The 16,972-nt window shown below is 31.5% G+C and overlaps 1 protein-coding gene across 1 annotated transcript in view; it reads right to left on the bottom strand.

The window, feature by feature from the left end:
- LOC126881944 (protein I'm not dead yet) overlaps positions 1 to 16,972 on the bottom strand; it is a 335,541-nt gene that overhangs the window by 205,548 nt on the left and 113,021 nt on the right. Inside the window, exon 2 of the mRNA XM_050646682.1 lies at positions 6,642 to 6,873. The gene's annotated coding sequence lies outside the window, so the exon portion shown is untranslated. The remainder of the gene's footprint in view (positions 1 to 6,641; positions 6,874 to 16,972) is intronic.

Below are 16,972 nucleotides of genomic sequence, written 5' to 3'. Positions count from 1 at the left end.
TTGGGTTTCATACGCAGTAGCTTAAACTGTCAATTCCTAATGTTGTATTTTATTTGTTGTAAGTATGTTCAATTTGCAATTTATATAAATTTTGCAATTAATTGTTTTTGTCTTTGGTTTTATATCATATTTACTATATATTGACGATTTATCTTAGTAAATTGCAGTTGTTATTTGTTATTTGTTGTTGATATTATTTTTCTTTTGACTGTAGTAAGCTTTGTCCATAAAATTGTAAAAATTTTCAGTGACAATAAAGCATATTTCTATTCTTCTATTCTAAGTAATCAATCCAAATCTGCAATAACAAATGGGGTTTCTGTTTAAGATTTGAAAGTTACCCCTGCCCCACCTTAAGGGGAGGAGTGGGGGGGTCGTAATTAGTGCCATTCGATAGACTTTTGAAAAATATTGAACACCTGTTTTTCGGTTTTTCGATCCAATCTTCATTTCGCGAATTATTCGATAGTCCCGCGAATTATTCGGTCGTCCCAGGCGACGAGCTCCACCCTGGGCACCAGGTACCTCGGAGACCATCGCCATCATAAAAATCGTGTTCAGTGATCTCCAAAACCCCCAAATATAAAATTGAACCTATTTCCGTCAATATTTCTTGAGTTCTAAATTTTTCATTTTCCATCTCTTCGAGATGCACTTTGAAAATGCATTTTCTCATCCACGAAATTTTTTGCCGGAGATCAATTTAGTTCACAAAATTGCCTGACACGCTCTCGAATCGAATGTAAAAAGTTGCATGACGATTCATCTTACTGCACAAAATTCCTAGGTTTAATGCTTCGTTGCTTCGTCTAATAGCACTAGTTTACAACCAATTTGCGACTCGAATGCAAAATGCTGTTTTTTGTTAATTTTTGCTCTCTGAATATAATTAGGATGGTAAAAAGTTCGTAACACGTAAGATTCTTGAGTTATGATTTGTTCAAAAAAATTTTATTAATTTTTTTTAAACAGTCATTTGTAATATATCGGGGCGTGATCTTATCAAATTAACGTTTTTCCTAAAAATTATGCATAATTTGGCAACACTGGGATATCTAATGTCTACGAATAACTCATTAACATTTAAATAAAGAATAAACCAAAGGTAGTCCTTAATCAGTAAACCTAACCATTTAAACTTATATACAGTGGAACTTGGTTATAGCGTCATTGAAGGGTCCAGTAAAAAAATGACGCTATATCAGAGTGACGTTATAAAAGAGGTAGAAAAAAATAAAATTTTAACCAGGCAAAATTTTATTACAGCATTATTTGTACTATTTTATTACAGCAGAAATTGACTCTTTATGATGGCACTGATAAATAATAAGAAATCATAAACTGCCAAGCTCACATAACTGTACACAAAGGGATAATGGGCCTTTCTCACATCCTTGGAAGGAGCAATGTCGCAAAGCTGGAAACGCATTGCACTTTATTCTTCATAAAATGAAAAAACAACAACCTACTGTAAAATTTTATGACGCTGTAGACGAGATTTACTTTATTTTTACCTCTAAAACCGGGTTTTTAATAATTTTATCGAATAGTTTTTGGCCGGACCTATTAAAAATTGACGTTACAACCAAGGTGACGTAACTACCGAGGCCGTAATATCCAAGTTCCACTGTAGTTCTAAACCATTTTAACGACTGTTACTCCTGCATGACATAAGTGTCTGGGTTTTCAAGGAAGAGCAAGCATAAAATTTAATATATCCAGATATTACCTCAAGGTAATAATGTTGGGTTAATATGTGCCTCAGCAATAAAACCGGTTTTTCATGGAGAAGATTTACCAGTTCCAGTACCTCGGCAAATTGGGAGAAAGATTTGGAAATGTATGGTGACAAAAGTGAACCTGATGATATATCAGAAAAGAATGATTCCTATTTTCCCGAAAGCGCCGAAAAAGCACCTTATTGCATCCAACAAGCCGAATTACATGATTTAGTTCGAGACCTTCACTTGTTCAAAGGACATGCTTAACCCTTAGGTTCTAGATTACAATATCGGATTTTTTTTAAATGGAATTTACTAGCCGGGACAACTTATAATATTTAGGAACCGTAACCAGGAGCTATCTTCGTTGCTTTTTACTATGCAGGATAAAATGTGTGTTTGTGTTAATCCAAATAGTGTTATGGGAAAATTGGGATATGCACAAAATTGTGTACAAAAGAATTAATATATGAAGAGAAGTATCCATACTTACTCAAATGTGGTCTCGAGGTAAACCAAATTACAAAAAACTCGAAGATGTACCACAAGGTTATTTTTTATTGTTAAAAAACATATATAAGGACGCGTTTCGGCTTAACACAAGCCATCATCAGCTTAAATACAGGACAAAAAACAACTGACTGACCAGAAAAAACAGGAAGGAGGAGGAATCAGCTAGTTTACATTATGAAATATATAGATGTACACATTTCTTCATTAATTATTAGCTATTAATAGCATTTTGTAATTATAGTGTTGTAAAAACCTCAAGAACTTTCACTTGTAGAGGAACCATCATGTGAGCCGGTCAGGTGTGAACCTGACCGGCTCACATGATGGTTCCTCTACAAGTGAAAGTTCTTGAGGTTTTTACAACACTATAATTACAAAATGCTATTAATAGCTAATAATTAATGAAGAAATGTGTACATCTATATATTTCATAATGTAAACTAGCTGATTCCTCCTCCTTCCTGTTTTTTCTGGTCAGTCAGTTGTTTTTTGTCCTGTATTTAAGCTGATGATGGCTTGTGTTAAGCCGAAACGCGTCCTTATATATGTTTTTTAACAATAAAAAATAACCTTGTGGTACATCTTCGAGTTTTTTGTAATTTGGTTTAGACTTAATATAGTTTTTGTTTCTAGTTCTGAACTTACGTGTATATATTATATAAGAATTTTTATAATAAACAGCCATATTTAATGCATTCTATAACTCCAAATCTAACATTTCACCTGACCAGACAGTGTACGGTGGACGCCTACGCAGAAATGCGCGGCACTTTAAGAAGAAGATAACTAAAAATATATACGTGGTGGATCATTTTGGTGTTTGAATTCGCATTCAGGATGCTTTGAACTCCCCTATACAGCTATTTTAATATCAGTCGCAACTTTTTTTGTTTAATTGTTAACTAGTGTATTTAGGAGTAAGCGTACCAACAAACGAAAGCATTGATAAAACAAGTACCTAACATGAAAGTTCGAATTGGGACTTTATTTCTACACGAATCATAGAGCTATATAGAACAACACAATAAAATTGTATCACTGCAACTGGTAGAGCTACATCTAAAGAATATCAGGATAACGAACTACCAGATTAAGGATGAAAAATTAGGTACACCGGAAAAAAGACTGACAAAATCATGGCATGCTGGAAGAACTGTGCCAAAGAGATTCATGTACATCGATTTAAAGTGGCTTTTGAAAAATTTAAAAAGTATATGTACATAGTACTTAATATAGTCCATTCTTTCACGGTTTTTGCTCTAAATTTTAAAGAACCGCTTGGATTGACATGAAATTTGGCATACGTATAGCTTACATGTCAAAGAAAAAAAGTGATATTGTGCCGATGTGTGCTTTTGCCCTGGGGGTGACTTTCACCCCCTCTTGGGGGTGACTTTCACCCCCTCTTGGGGGTGAAAAAATATATGTCCAAAATAAGTCCGGAAATGAGTAAACTGATTAATTTTAAGTAACTTTTGTTCTATAGAGCTTTTTCACCAAGTCAACACTTTTCGAGTTATTTGCGAGTGAATATGTTCATTTTTCAACAAAATATCCACATTTTTAGACGGTTTTTCGCAAGTAACTCAAAAACTAACTATTTTGTCGAAAAAAACGTTCTTAGCAAAAATATAGCCTATAAAGAAGTAAAAAAAATGGTGTACACGTTAGGTCTCGGGATCTCGTAGAACCAGAGTTATATCCAATGAAAAATAGATTTATATTCACCAAATTTCAAATAGAATATTTCGACGTGAAATATCCAAAAAATTAAGCACTTTTTGGGGAAAACCCATTATAACTTTTTTAAAGTGTTTAAAAAAGCTTTATTTTTGTTTTTACAAAAAGTTTCTAGCATTAAATTTAAGCAAGTTACGCTCAAAATAAAGTTGGTCCCTTTTGTTTTTGCAAAAGAAATCGGGAAGACCACCCCCTAATTAGCAACTTAAATGAAATTAATCGTTACCGCTCCACAAATTATTTTAATTATGTTGTGTTTATATGATCTGTAAGTTTCATCGATTTAAAGTGCTTATTTTTGAAAAAATTTGGTTTCAAAGTAAAATTTTTCAAAATTTAAATTTTGAAAAATATGCTTTTTTTCAAAATAACTTAAAAATTGTTAGAGATACCAAAAATCTCAAAAAACAAAAAAAGTCATACTAAAGCTTTCCTTTGCTAAACATCATGTATTTTTTTGTTTTTCTGTTAGACAAAAATTGATTGAGATTTGGTGTTTCTAGATTTGCATACATTCGTGATCAGTTACTCGTTCAACCCCTTTTAACTACAGCCCTTTCAATAATAAGGACTTTGAACCGATGAAACTTACAGATCATATAAACAATATATACACGAGTCAAGAAACTTGTGAGGTCGTAACGATTAAATTCATTTAACATACTAATTAGGGGGTGATTTTCTCGATTGTTTACCAAAACCAAAAGGAACTAACTTTATTTTGAGCGAAACTTGTTTAATTTTGATGCTAGATTTTTTTTTTATAAAACAAAAATGAAGCTTTTTTTAAACACTTTAAATAAGTTGTAATGAGTTTTCCCCGAAATGTGCTTCATTTTTGGTTATTTCACGTTAAAGTATTCCATTTGGAATTTGACGAATATGAACCTATTTTTCATTAGCTATAACTCTGCTTCTACTAGGTGTAGAGACGTAATATATACACCATTTTTTTAAATTTTTTACAGGCTATATTTTTGCTAACAATGTTTTTTCGACAAAATACTTATTATTTGAGTTATTTGCGAAAAACCGTCTAAAAGCGTGGTTATTTTGTTTAAAAAATGAACATATTCACTGCCAAATAACTCGAAAAGTATTGACTTAGTGAAAAAACTCTATAGAACAAAAGTTACTTAAAATTAGCCAGTTTATCCATTTCCTGACTTTCTTTGGACGAATATTTTTCACCTCCAAAAGTGGGTGAAAACCACCCCCAGGGCAAAAGCACATATCGGCACAATATCACTTTTTTTCTTTGACCTGTTAGCTATGTGTTGTGTAAATTTTGAAAAATATGCTTTTTTTCAAAATAACTTAAAAATTGTTAGAGATACCAAAAATCTCAAAAAACAAAAAAAGTCATACTAAAGCTTTCCTTTGCTAAACATCATGTATTTTTTTGTTTTTCTGTTAGACAAAAATTGATTGAGATTTGGTGTTTCTAGATTTGCATACATTCGTGATCAGTTACTCGTTCAACCCCTTTTAACTACAGCCCTTTCAATAATAAGGACTTTGAACCGATGAAACTTACAGATCATATAAACAATATATACACGAGTCAAGAAACTTGTGAGGTCGTAACGATTAAATTCATTTAACATACTAATTAGGGGGTGATTTTCTCGATTTTTTACCAAAACCAAAAGGAACTAACTTTATTTTGAGCGAAACTTGTTTAATTTTGATGCTAGATTTTTTTTTATAAAACAAAAATGAAGCTTTTTTTAAACACTTTAAATAAGTTGTAATGAGTTTTCCCCGAAATGTGCTTCATTTTTGGTTATTTCACGTTAAAGTATTCCATTTGGAATTTGACGAATATGAACCTATTTTTCATTAGCTATAACTCTGCTTCTACTAGGTGTAGAGACGTAATATATACACCATTTTTTTAAATTTTTTACAGGCTATATTTTTGCTAACAATGTTTTTTCGACAAAATACTTATTATTTGAGTTATTTGCGAAAAACCGTCTAAGAGCGTGGTTATTTTGTTTAAAAAATGAACATATTCACTGCCAAATAACTCGAAAAGTATTGACTTAGTGAAAAAACTCTATAGAACAAAAGTTACTTAAAATTAGCCAGTTTATCCATTTCCTGACTTTCTTTGGACGAATATTTTTCACCTCCAAAAGTGGGTGAAAACCACCCCCAGGGCAAAAGCACATATCGGCACAATATCACTTTTTTTCTTTGACTTGTTAGCTATGTGTGTGCCAAATTCATGTCAATCCAAGCGGTTCTTTAAAATTTAGAGGTTTTGCAATATTTTACCGTTAAAGAACGGACTAATACAGAGAATAAGTAATTCAAAATAAATAAAAATAACTGACAAAAATGGTCTCGCAACAATTTGTTTCTAGATAACAAAAATTAATCATTTTCTTTATATTAGATCATACTGTATGTGTACCACGTTAGATATAATTTTTAGCGCTTTCACTTTCATCTCTAGTTTAATGCACTTATTGTCAACATCTGTCAGATTTATGTTATTTCCATAAATTAAACAATTTTGTTAAATCTAGAAGTTTGTGAGTTTTGAACAAGTCATACCATATTACATATTATTTTTTAATATGTTTTTATTGAATGTACTTTTTCAGATGTAAAAGAAATGCATAAAATTATTATCAGAATTTGAAGAAAAAAACTCACCTTATGCACTATCCACAATCCTTCAAAAGCATTCACGAGCTACACAGCCATCACGTCTTTATTTCAGCACGACATTTTGAAAAAAATGTCTTGTGAACTACTACACGCCACTAGCTAGATATATGCACACCTAGGCGGATGGACAGTTTGTCTGTACCAGAAGCACCAAGCACCATTCACTAGCGCAGCGGGCCACCACTTGAGTAGTTTGTTGATTGATTACCAGAATAAACTGCAACAAAATCCTATTTACATGCCATTTACATGATAATATCTGAGTGTGAGGTATCAAGAAGTGTATCGTTTTGTTCGTATACTGACAACTGAGACAATAATTAACGTAAATGAAATTACAATTACCACACAAAGAATACCCTTTATATGTTCTGTATTGCATTTAATTTATAAATAAAAACCATTTGAATTGACTTATCCAGTTTTTGTTATAAAAAACTATAAGTTCAAATATTGATTGGTTACTGAATTAATAATTATCTATTATTAATACTCCAGTTTATGAGAGCAAAGAGAGGATATTACCTCCGAATTCTATCCTACTGCATGGATTTTAATTAAATTTTTGGAATAGCATTTACTTATCTCCTAATTCAAAGTGTACCCTATGCCGATGTGTTCTTTTATCTTGGGGGTGGTTCCCACCCCTTCTCGGGGCGCAAAATTTTTTGCTCAAAATAATCACGGAAATGGCTAGAGAACCCAATTCTAAGCAAAAATTGTTATATAATTTTATTTTTAAAACTTCATACTTTTTGAATTGTTCATGGTTGAAAATTTGCCATTTTCATTGAAAAATGTCACCTTCTGGGAGAGTTTTTTGCGAATACCTTAAAAATTATGCATCTAACGAAAAAAATTATATAAAACATATTTATAGCTTATGAAAAGATAAACAGATCTGTTTCTTCATAAATTTTCTAGGTATAATATAAAAAGAGATATGGTAGGTGAAAAGAGATTTTTTTTGGTGCATGCTCAAATCAGTGTGTTCAACTTAAAATGACAGAGAAATGGTCGATTTTAGGAATATAACGCTACAAAGACCTTTTGTGGTGGCTGATAAGACCTTTAAAATAAGCACTGTTAAATGTCGATTAGATTCGAACTAAGCGAGATATAGTGCATAAAAATTAATGACTAATGTATTTTAAGGAAAATTGAGTACTATATTTAACCCCTCATCCACCAGAAGTTAAATGCAACGTTTTCCTTTTACAATACTTCTTATTCTATGTTAAAAAAGTTCGACGGGTTTAAAATGAATGGTTTTTGAAAAAAATAAGATTAAATTATAGAGCGCATTTTTAGATTTTCTTAAAAATCTTTTTCTTTCTCCATGTAACTCGAAAATGATAAAGAGATACAGTAGTGAAAGACAAAACAAAAGTATTATCTGAAAAAATCCTACATTTTTGCACTATATCTTTTATTCGTATCTCTTATCATTTTCGAGTTATATGGAGAAAAAGGAAGATTTAAAAAAATTAAAATGTGCTCTATAATTTGATCTTATTTTTTTAAAATCGTTTATTTAAAACCCATCCAACTTTGAACATATAAATAACACTATAATAAAAGGTTATTTTGAAGCTATTTCCTTGTGGCATTTTTATAATCAATTATTTTCAATGGGAAATGAGCCACAATTTAACCAAAAAAATTATTTTATTAACGTTTTTCGACCCCCAAGTAGGGTGTCGTTGTCAAAATACAAAATAATAAACAGTATTATTTTGTATATTGACAACGACACCCGACTTATGCGTCCAAACCTTAATAAAATCATTTTTTTGGTAAAATTGTGGCTTATTTCCCATTGAAAATAGTTGATTTTAATAAAAGGTATTGTAGAAGGAAAACTATGTATGTAAATTCGGGTAGATGAGGGGTTAAATATACTTCTCAATTTTTCTCAAAATACATTAGTCATCAAATTTTTTGTACCATATCTAGCTTAGTTAGAACGTAATCGACATTTAAAGTGCTCATTTTAAAGGTCTTTTCAAGCACGACAAAAGGTATTTGTAGCATTATACCCCTAAAATCGACCATTTCTCTGTTATTTTAAGTCGAACACACTGATTTGAGCATGCACCAAATAAATCTCTTTTCACCTACCGTATCTCTTTTTGTATTATAACTAGAAGATTTATGAAGAAATGAATCGGGTTTATTTTTCATAAGCTATAAAAATGTTTTATATAGTTTTTTTTGTTAGATGCATAATTTTTAAGGTATTCGCAAAAACCGTCCAGAAAGGTGACATTTTTCAATGAAAATGACCAATTTTCAGCCACGAATAACTCAAAAAGTTTTAAGTTTTAAAAAAAAATTATAGAACAGTTTTTGCTTAGAATTAGGTTCTCTAGCCTTTTTCGTGGTTAATTTGAACAAAAAATTTTCCCCCTCCGAGAAGGGGTGGGAACCACCCTCAAGATAAAAGCGCACATCGGCATAGGGTAGACTTTGAATTAGGAGATAAGTATAGGCTATTCCCAAAATTGCATTAAACTCCATGCAGTAGGATGGAACTTGGAGCCAAATACCCTCACTGACTGCACTATAATTCAAATCTTTTATCCTATGCCGATATATGCTTATTATTTGTAGGGGTCAGACGGCTTAGTTGGCTGAGACGCAGTCGATCGACAAGTTTAGTGGATTTGCGATCGAGGTTCCAGCCCCAGCCCGGTCATTTGAAATTAATAAAAAGGCCAACGTCCTAGTATCAAATTCAATCGAATCTACGACTTGGTCTGGAATAAACTGGTGTCTGATCGGCCTATGGAGGAGCGGTACGGCAAGGGATAAGGGGTGCAGCTTGGTAATACTCCTTCATAGATCCCCACCGAAGGGCGTTAACGTCAAATAACGGTGTATATAAGTATATATTTTTAGGGCTGAAAACTACCCCTTTTTGCCAAAATCACTTTAAAGTCAAATACAGTTCTTTAAGACATTATTTTCGGTTGGATGAATAACTTAACCCCTATTAACATTAAATAGAAATTTTTACTAGAACTATTTTACACATAAAATGTCTAAAAATTTGGTAATAAAATATGTAAAGAATATGATTTACTAATATTTTTACTTAATTAATATCTGATTTAATTGTATGTCGTAATTTGGATCAATGTTATATTTCGTTTTTTCATTTTTCTACCCTTAAAAACAATCCCTGTTCAACTCTTTTGTAATGTGCTCGTCCAAAGCATCTGGTGTAGGTACGAGCAATGCCAATTTTACAGCAGTGCTTTTCACCAGCGGCTGTGAAAAGTAAGTAGTCGGTATACCGAGATCCCATTCATATCCGCTCTAAAATTTAAATTAAAATTGTTTGTTTTTTTTACAATAACTCAATTTATTTTAAAGATACTATATCAATTTCAAAACTATTTTAAAGTAAATTTGAAGAACTATAATACCAGGTTGATCACATAAACTCAAAATCTTTAGTTTTTAAAAGGTAAAGAGTTAAGTGGCGCAAGCAAGACGATACTCGCGTTGTCAACCTAACTTAAAGTAGTGATATCTCTAACAGTTTTTACAGTAACAAAAAAATTAAAATTTTTGTCAAAAAAATCCTACATTCTTTACTGAATCATTTTTTTCGTATTTCTTAACATCGTAGAAAATTTAAAAATGCGCCATATAATTTGATCTTATTTTTTTTTAACGCATGTGAAACCAGCAAAACTTTTTGAGCATAGAAATACCAATCCTACCAAAAAAGTAGGAAAACGATGTATTTAAATTCTGGTGGATGCGGAGTTAAATATACCTACTGCTTTTTTCTTTAAATATGTGATTGATTAATCTTTTTTGCACGTATCTCGCTTAGTTTAAATATAATTGGCATTTAATAGTACTCATTTTAAAAGTTTATTTTAGAATATAAAAAGTGTTCTTAACATTATACCCGTAAAATCGTCATTTTTCTGTTATTTCAAGTTGAATGTACCAATTCAATCATTCACAAAGAATATCTCCTTTCACCTACCGTATCTCGCTTTGTATTGCAACTAGATTTCTGAAAAACTAATCTCTTTGTCTTTGCTGTTGTTTATAAGCTAAACAATATTTCCTGCACTTTTTTCATTAGACGCATAGTTTTTAAGTTATTCCCAAAAAACGTCCGAAAATGTATAATTTTTCAATGAAAATGGCAAAAAGTGTTAAGTTTACAAAAACATACTATAGAATATTTTTTAGTTACAATTTTAGGCCCTATAACGACTCCCGGGATTATTTTGACCAAAAATATTTCTACCTCGGGGAGGGGGTGGGAACCACCCCCAAGATAAAACAATTTTATGGCATAGGGTAGACTTTGTTTCTTGAGCTATATCCTACTTCCTGTGAAAATATCAAATAAATTGATGCATTAGGACGGAATCCAGAACCAAATAAATATCCTTATTGACTGCACTATCTCTCCGAAATTGTACAACTATACAAACTTGTCTATTTATATCTAATGTGCATATTAATTAATCAAAAATTAATTGTTCCTGCTTTTCTGGAAAATGCATTCTATAATTATTACAACTCGCCAATAGTATTACATAATGAACTGAAAAGTCTCAGATACAGAATCCACCATCTAATAAAAATTAAAATGGTAAATGATAATATAAGTTATCAATCGAAGTAGCACAGAAAACGACAATAAATATCGTTCCCATACCACCAGATTGACAACAGGGGGAAAACTTTCTTTGGTTACAACCTCCCGTGATTTTCAAAAATTATAAATCATACAGGATGCCGAGGAAATTAAGATGAGGGAATTTTACATAATTCACGTCTCATCTGCTCAGCGTGGTAAAAGTTCCAACAAGAAAGATTCCTTAGTACTCAACAAAAGAGTAAATGAATTAAAAATGTATAAACATTTTCAATTTCTTTGCAAGACTCTTCCTGCACTCTCCGATTTAACTAGAGTATACTGCTGCATTTTCGGATTGCAAAGAAATTGAAAATGTTTATACATTTTTAATTCATTTACTCTTTTGTTGAGTACTAAGGAATCTTTCTTGTTGGAACTTTTACCACGCTGAGCAGATGGAACGTGAATTATTTAAAATTCCCTCATCTTAATTTCCTCGGCATCCTGTATGTTTTATGATTTATAATTTTTGAAAATCACGGGAGGTTGTAACCAAAGAAAGTATTCCACCTGTTGTCAATCTGGTGGTATGGGAACGATATTTATTGTCGTTTTCTGTGTTACTTCGATTGATAACTTATATTGTTTTTCGGTAGATGTCTCTAGTACATCTGCGGCATTTCGTTCTTTGCAATTCGGAAAGGCCCAAAGCAGGGTACCTGGTGAAATCGGAGAGAAGAGGATATAGGACTACTGATGAGGGGGAAAAACCTCCGAAACCGGTATAGACTCTTCCTGCACTCTCCGATTTATGTAGAGTATAATGCTGCTGCATTTTCGGATTGCAAATAAATTGAAAATGTTAATACATTTTTAATTCATTTACGCTTTTGTTGAGTACTAAGGAATATTTTTTGTTGGAACTTTTACCACGCTGAGCAGATGGGACGTGAATTATTTAATATTCCCTCATCCTAATTTCCTCGGCATCCTGTATGATTTATGATTTATAATTTTTGAAAATCACGGGAGGTTGTAACCAAAAAAATATTTCACCTGTTGTTAATTTGGTGGTATGGGAACGATATTTATTGTCGTTTTCTGTGCTACTTCGATTGATAACTCGGAAACGCCCAAAGCAGGGTACCTGGTGAAATCGGAGAGAAGAGGATACTACTGAATAGGGGGAAAAACCTCCCGGTATAGACTCTTCCTGCACTCTCCGATTTAACTAAAGTATAATGCTGCTGCATTTTCGGATTGCAAAGAAATTGAAAATATTTATACATTGGTAAATAATAATTTAAATCTGAAACTTTTCTTGTTGTAAATTCTTTCTGGTACATCCTTAATCTGCGACTTTTACAATTTATAAGACCGCAAACGACGAATATAGAAAACAAAAAGAACTCTACTATATGCAGTCACATTTCGTTTTCATTCGTCTAGGAAAAGGACAGAAAGCAACTTCCTAATACTCAAATCTGAGTAAAGATAGAAAGGTAAAAGATTGTTTCTGCTTGGTTTCGATTCAGAGGGATGCACAATCCCTGGACAGCTGTTTCTGCCTTACAAGCTTCCTCAGCAGAGCTAGCGTGCACACCTCTGAAGCGAAAACCAGCAGCCCATCTATTTAAGGTGAATTTCAAAGATCATTGAAATCCACATTGGGGCTCTATTCAGCGACATCAATACTACATAAATCTGTCTTTCTGTTATGTTAAATACTATTTTCAGATAATTTAATTAATTTTCAGTAATAATTACACGAGAGCTCTTAAATTAGAGATTTGTATCCCGAGTGACACTTTGAGAGTGTTAATTTTTGAAATTATGTCAAAGTGTAACGAGGGCCAAACAAATGGATAATTTAAGAGCTCGAGAGTAATTCGGTAAGATTATTTCATGATAAAACTATCTTTTTAAATCATGTTAAAATATTATATGGATATCGTCGCCTGAATATTTACTAAACCTGTTTCTTGGTGTTCTCTGTGACAAGTTGTAAAACATTAATTGTCATTAATGTCACTGAATGTATTTTTGCGTAGCAACGAATGGCATCTGACGTAAACTACTTGACGACAGGAAAGTATAAAAAAATATCGGCATTAATATCACAAGAGAGTAAGAATAAATTAACAATAATGCGACAATTTTTCGAAATTTTGTTGTCTGGCAATAGACACGAGAGCCCGCAGGACTCAAGTGGCTATTGCCCAATGAGTACAAGTTTGAGAAAAAGTAGAGCTGTATTTTCTTATTTATTGTTACTGTCGTGTGATATTCGTAAGGTTATTTTTTAATATTTACATATAAAATTTAAGTTTTTGTATAAAAACCTTTAGTGAGTATTGATCCCAATTATTGTGACACACATTTTTCAACTTGTCAAAGTGGCAAATATTTAGACCATGATATTAATGACATATTAGTTAAAATTATTTATAAATACATTTTTATTCATGAAATAATTTTACCGTAGTAAACTCGAACGCTTAGATTTGCCGATTTGTGTTCTCCTCGTGACAATTTGATATTAGATGCAGAACTAAAAGTTTAATATGGATAATTTTGTACAGTAAAAAATTACCACTGTAGTCATAATCTGATTGAACAGAATTAAACACGTGATGAAAAATCTTACTACACGATTGGAAGTTAAAATCAGTAAAAAATAATCGCTGTAATTTTTAATCTTGTAATTTTCTATTGGTCAGAATCTCTATGAATGAACCAATCTAAAAAATTAAATACCTCTATAAACAATATTTACATTTGCAATGTAATGAAGAAATAAAAGTATACACTGCAAAAAGGACATGTAAAAACCTAATGCGGTAGGATCAAAATCTTGGTTAAATGCTATTTAGATGCATTCATTCTTTTTTCGAATCCTGAGAAAACTAATACGTATTTTTGAAAAAGTTAAATGCAATAATGAAAGATGACATTATTACCAAAGGCCGAAAGTTCCTGAAAACTTCTATAATGTTTATTTTAATAAGTTATAGGGGTGAAAAAAAAGAGAAAATTTAGTATGAATTTTAATTTCAATAGTCCAGAAAGCCACCGCGCATCCGCTAGAAAAAATATTCCGTTTCGGATTTCTTGCACAATCTCACTCAAAGAGGACTCCTTTTAACTTTGCATGTTGCCAGGTCTAAAAGTGGGTCAAAATTTTTTTAAACGTTTTTTTTTTGTTTTTTTCCTAAAATTATTTTTTTTTGACTTTTCTCTAAAGTTGATAGTTTTTAACATATTAGCGATTAAAAATTTAAAAATTGCTAAATAGGTCATTTTAACCCTCAGAAACTATGTGAAAAATTGAAAATTTTGATGTTGCCAAGGTAAGAAGATATTCTTTGAACATCGATTGATGAAATCCCGAAAAGAGTTTTTTGCAATACAATATCGAAAACCCCTTTGTTTTTTAATTGCCAATCAAGCGGGCGCGGGGCGCTTGATTGGCAACCGTTGCATGTATATGCAACATGCGTAAATATATGTGCGGAAAAATATTTAGATTCAAATTTTTTTCACCATCTTGCTTGAAAATATCCCCTCTTAACAAATTTGTATGTTGCCAGGATCAAAAAGTCAAAAAAAATTTTAAACGTTTGTTTTTTATTTTTTCCTAAAACTAATTTTTTTGCATCTGACAATTTTTTTAGGTTTTTTGGATCATTCCAAAAAGAAAAGACCTAGGTGACTTTTCTGTAAATGTGATAGTTTTCGAGATATAAGCGATTGGAATTTTACAAATTGCAAGATCGGCCATTTTTAACCCTCAAAATCTATGTGAAACACCAAAAATTTCAATGATACCAAGGTATGTAGATATTCTAAGAATATCGATTGATGAAATCCCGAAGAGCTTTTTGCATTACAATATCGAAAACCCCTTTGTTTTTTAATTGCGAATCAAGCGGGAGCGACACTATTTTCAACCGGTGCATGTGTATATGTAATCGGAGAACATTTTAAGTTTAAAAAAATTGATTAAAAATTTTTTTTGACACATTTTTGAGTCTGGGAACATGCCAGATCGCTTATATCTGGAAAACTATCACATTTACAGAAAAGTCACTTAAGATATTTTCTATTTGGAATGATCCAAAAAACCTAAAAAAAAATTGTCCGATGCAAAAAAATTAGTTTTAGGAAAAAACAAAAAACAAACGTCTAAAGAAATGTTTGACTTTTTTATCCTGGCAACATACAAATTTGTTAAGAGGGGATATTTTCAAGCAAGATGGTGAAAAAAAATTTAATCGAAATATTTTTCCGCACATATATTTACGCACGTTACATATTTATACATGCAACGGTTGCCAATCAAGCGCCCGCTTGATTGACATTTAAAAAACGAAGGGGTTTTCGATATTGTATTGCAAAAAGTTCTTCGGGATTTCATCAAGCGATGTTCAAAGAATATCTTCTTACCTTGGCAACATCGAAATTTTCAGTTTTTCACATAGTTTCTGAGGGTTAAAAATGGCCGATTTCACATTTTTAAAATTTTTAATCGCTTATATTATGTCAAAAACTATCAACTTTAGAGAAAAGTCACTAAAGACCTTTTCTGTTTGAAATGATCCAAATAACCTAAAAAAACTTTGTTCGATACAAAAAATAATAATTATAGGAAAAAAACAAAAAAAAAACGTTTAAAAAAAATTTGACCCACTTTTGGACCTGGCAACATACAAATTTGTTAAAAGGGGTGTTTTTTGAGTAATATTGTGCAAAAAGTCCGAATCGGAATATTTTTCCTAGCGGATGCGTAGTGGCTTTCTGGACTACAAATATTTTATTCACAACAAACATTTTGTTTATTCTACGGGACTTTCGGCCCACGGTAATAATGTTATCATTCTGAGTGTAATTTTTTTAAAAATATTTATTAGTTTTCTCAGGATTTGAAAAAAATAAATGCATTTAAATAGCATTGGACCAAGATTTTGCGCATACCTCCTTAAAAGAAAGTGATGAGATAATCAAAAATCTTTTTGATAAATCTTGTGTATAGAAAATATTTATTATTATTGCGACCTTATATGCATTACTTGCAAAAACTTTAATTGTTACGCTACTGGTCTCCAGTATAGCTACTATCCTCAAGAAGTCAAGATACCCTGTGAAGAAGTCGAAAATCGAATCAACAAATCGTCCATCATTAGCCAGAACACAAACAGCAGGACAATAATAATCTTCATCTAGATCAAAATCAGGTGATGCACTTTTTTAGTGTTGCTTGTTACACTAAGAAAAAAGTTCTTAGACGTATTAGTACCTACTTCTATAAAAATGTATCTTTCTTTTAAAAAATAAAACAGTCTGAAGTGGTTTCAAACAATACTTGTATTATAATTATTTATTTTTTTTATAATTCTAGAAAGTAATATACAGGATGTAACAAAAAGGTAGGCAAAATGAAATCACATACTCTGGGACCAAAAATAGTTCGATTTAACCTAACTTACCTTAATACAAGTGAGTCCATTAAAAAAAGTTACAGCCCTTTGAAGTTACATAAAGAAAATCGACTTTTTCCATTATGTCGAAAACTGTTATTAGATTTATATTGAAAATGGACATGTAGCTTTCTTATGGCAGGAGCATCTTAAAAAAATAACAGTGCAATCCCGTAAAAAAATTAATGGGGTTTTTGTTCCCTTAAACTCCCAAATATTTGTGT

The sequence above is a fragment of the Diabrotica virgifera genome, chromosome 3, assembly GCF_917563875.1.
Source record: "Diabrotica virgifera virgifera chromosome 3, PGI_DIABVI_V3a".
NCBI classification, from domain to species: Eukaryota; Metazoa; Arthropoda; class Insecta; order Coleoptera; family Chrysomelidae; genus Diabrotica; species Diabrotica virgifera.
This window is presented reverse-complemented; position numbering and strand designations above follow the sequence as displayed.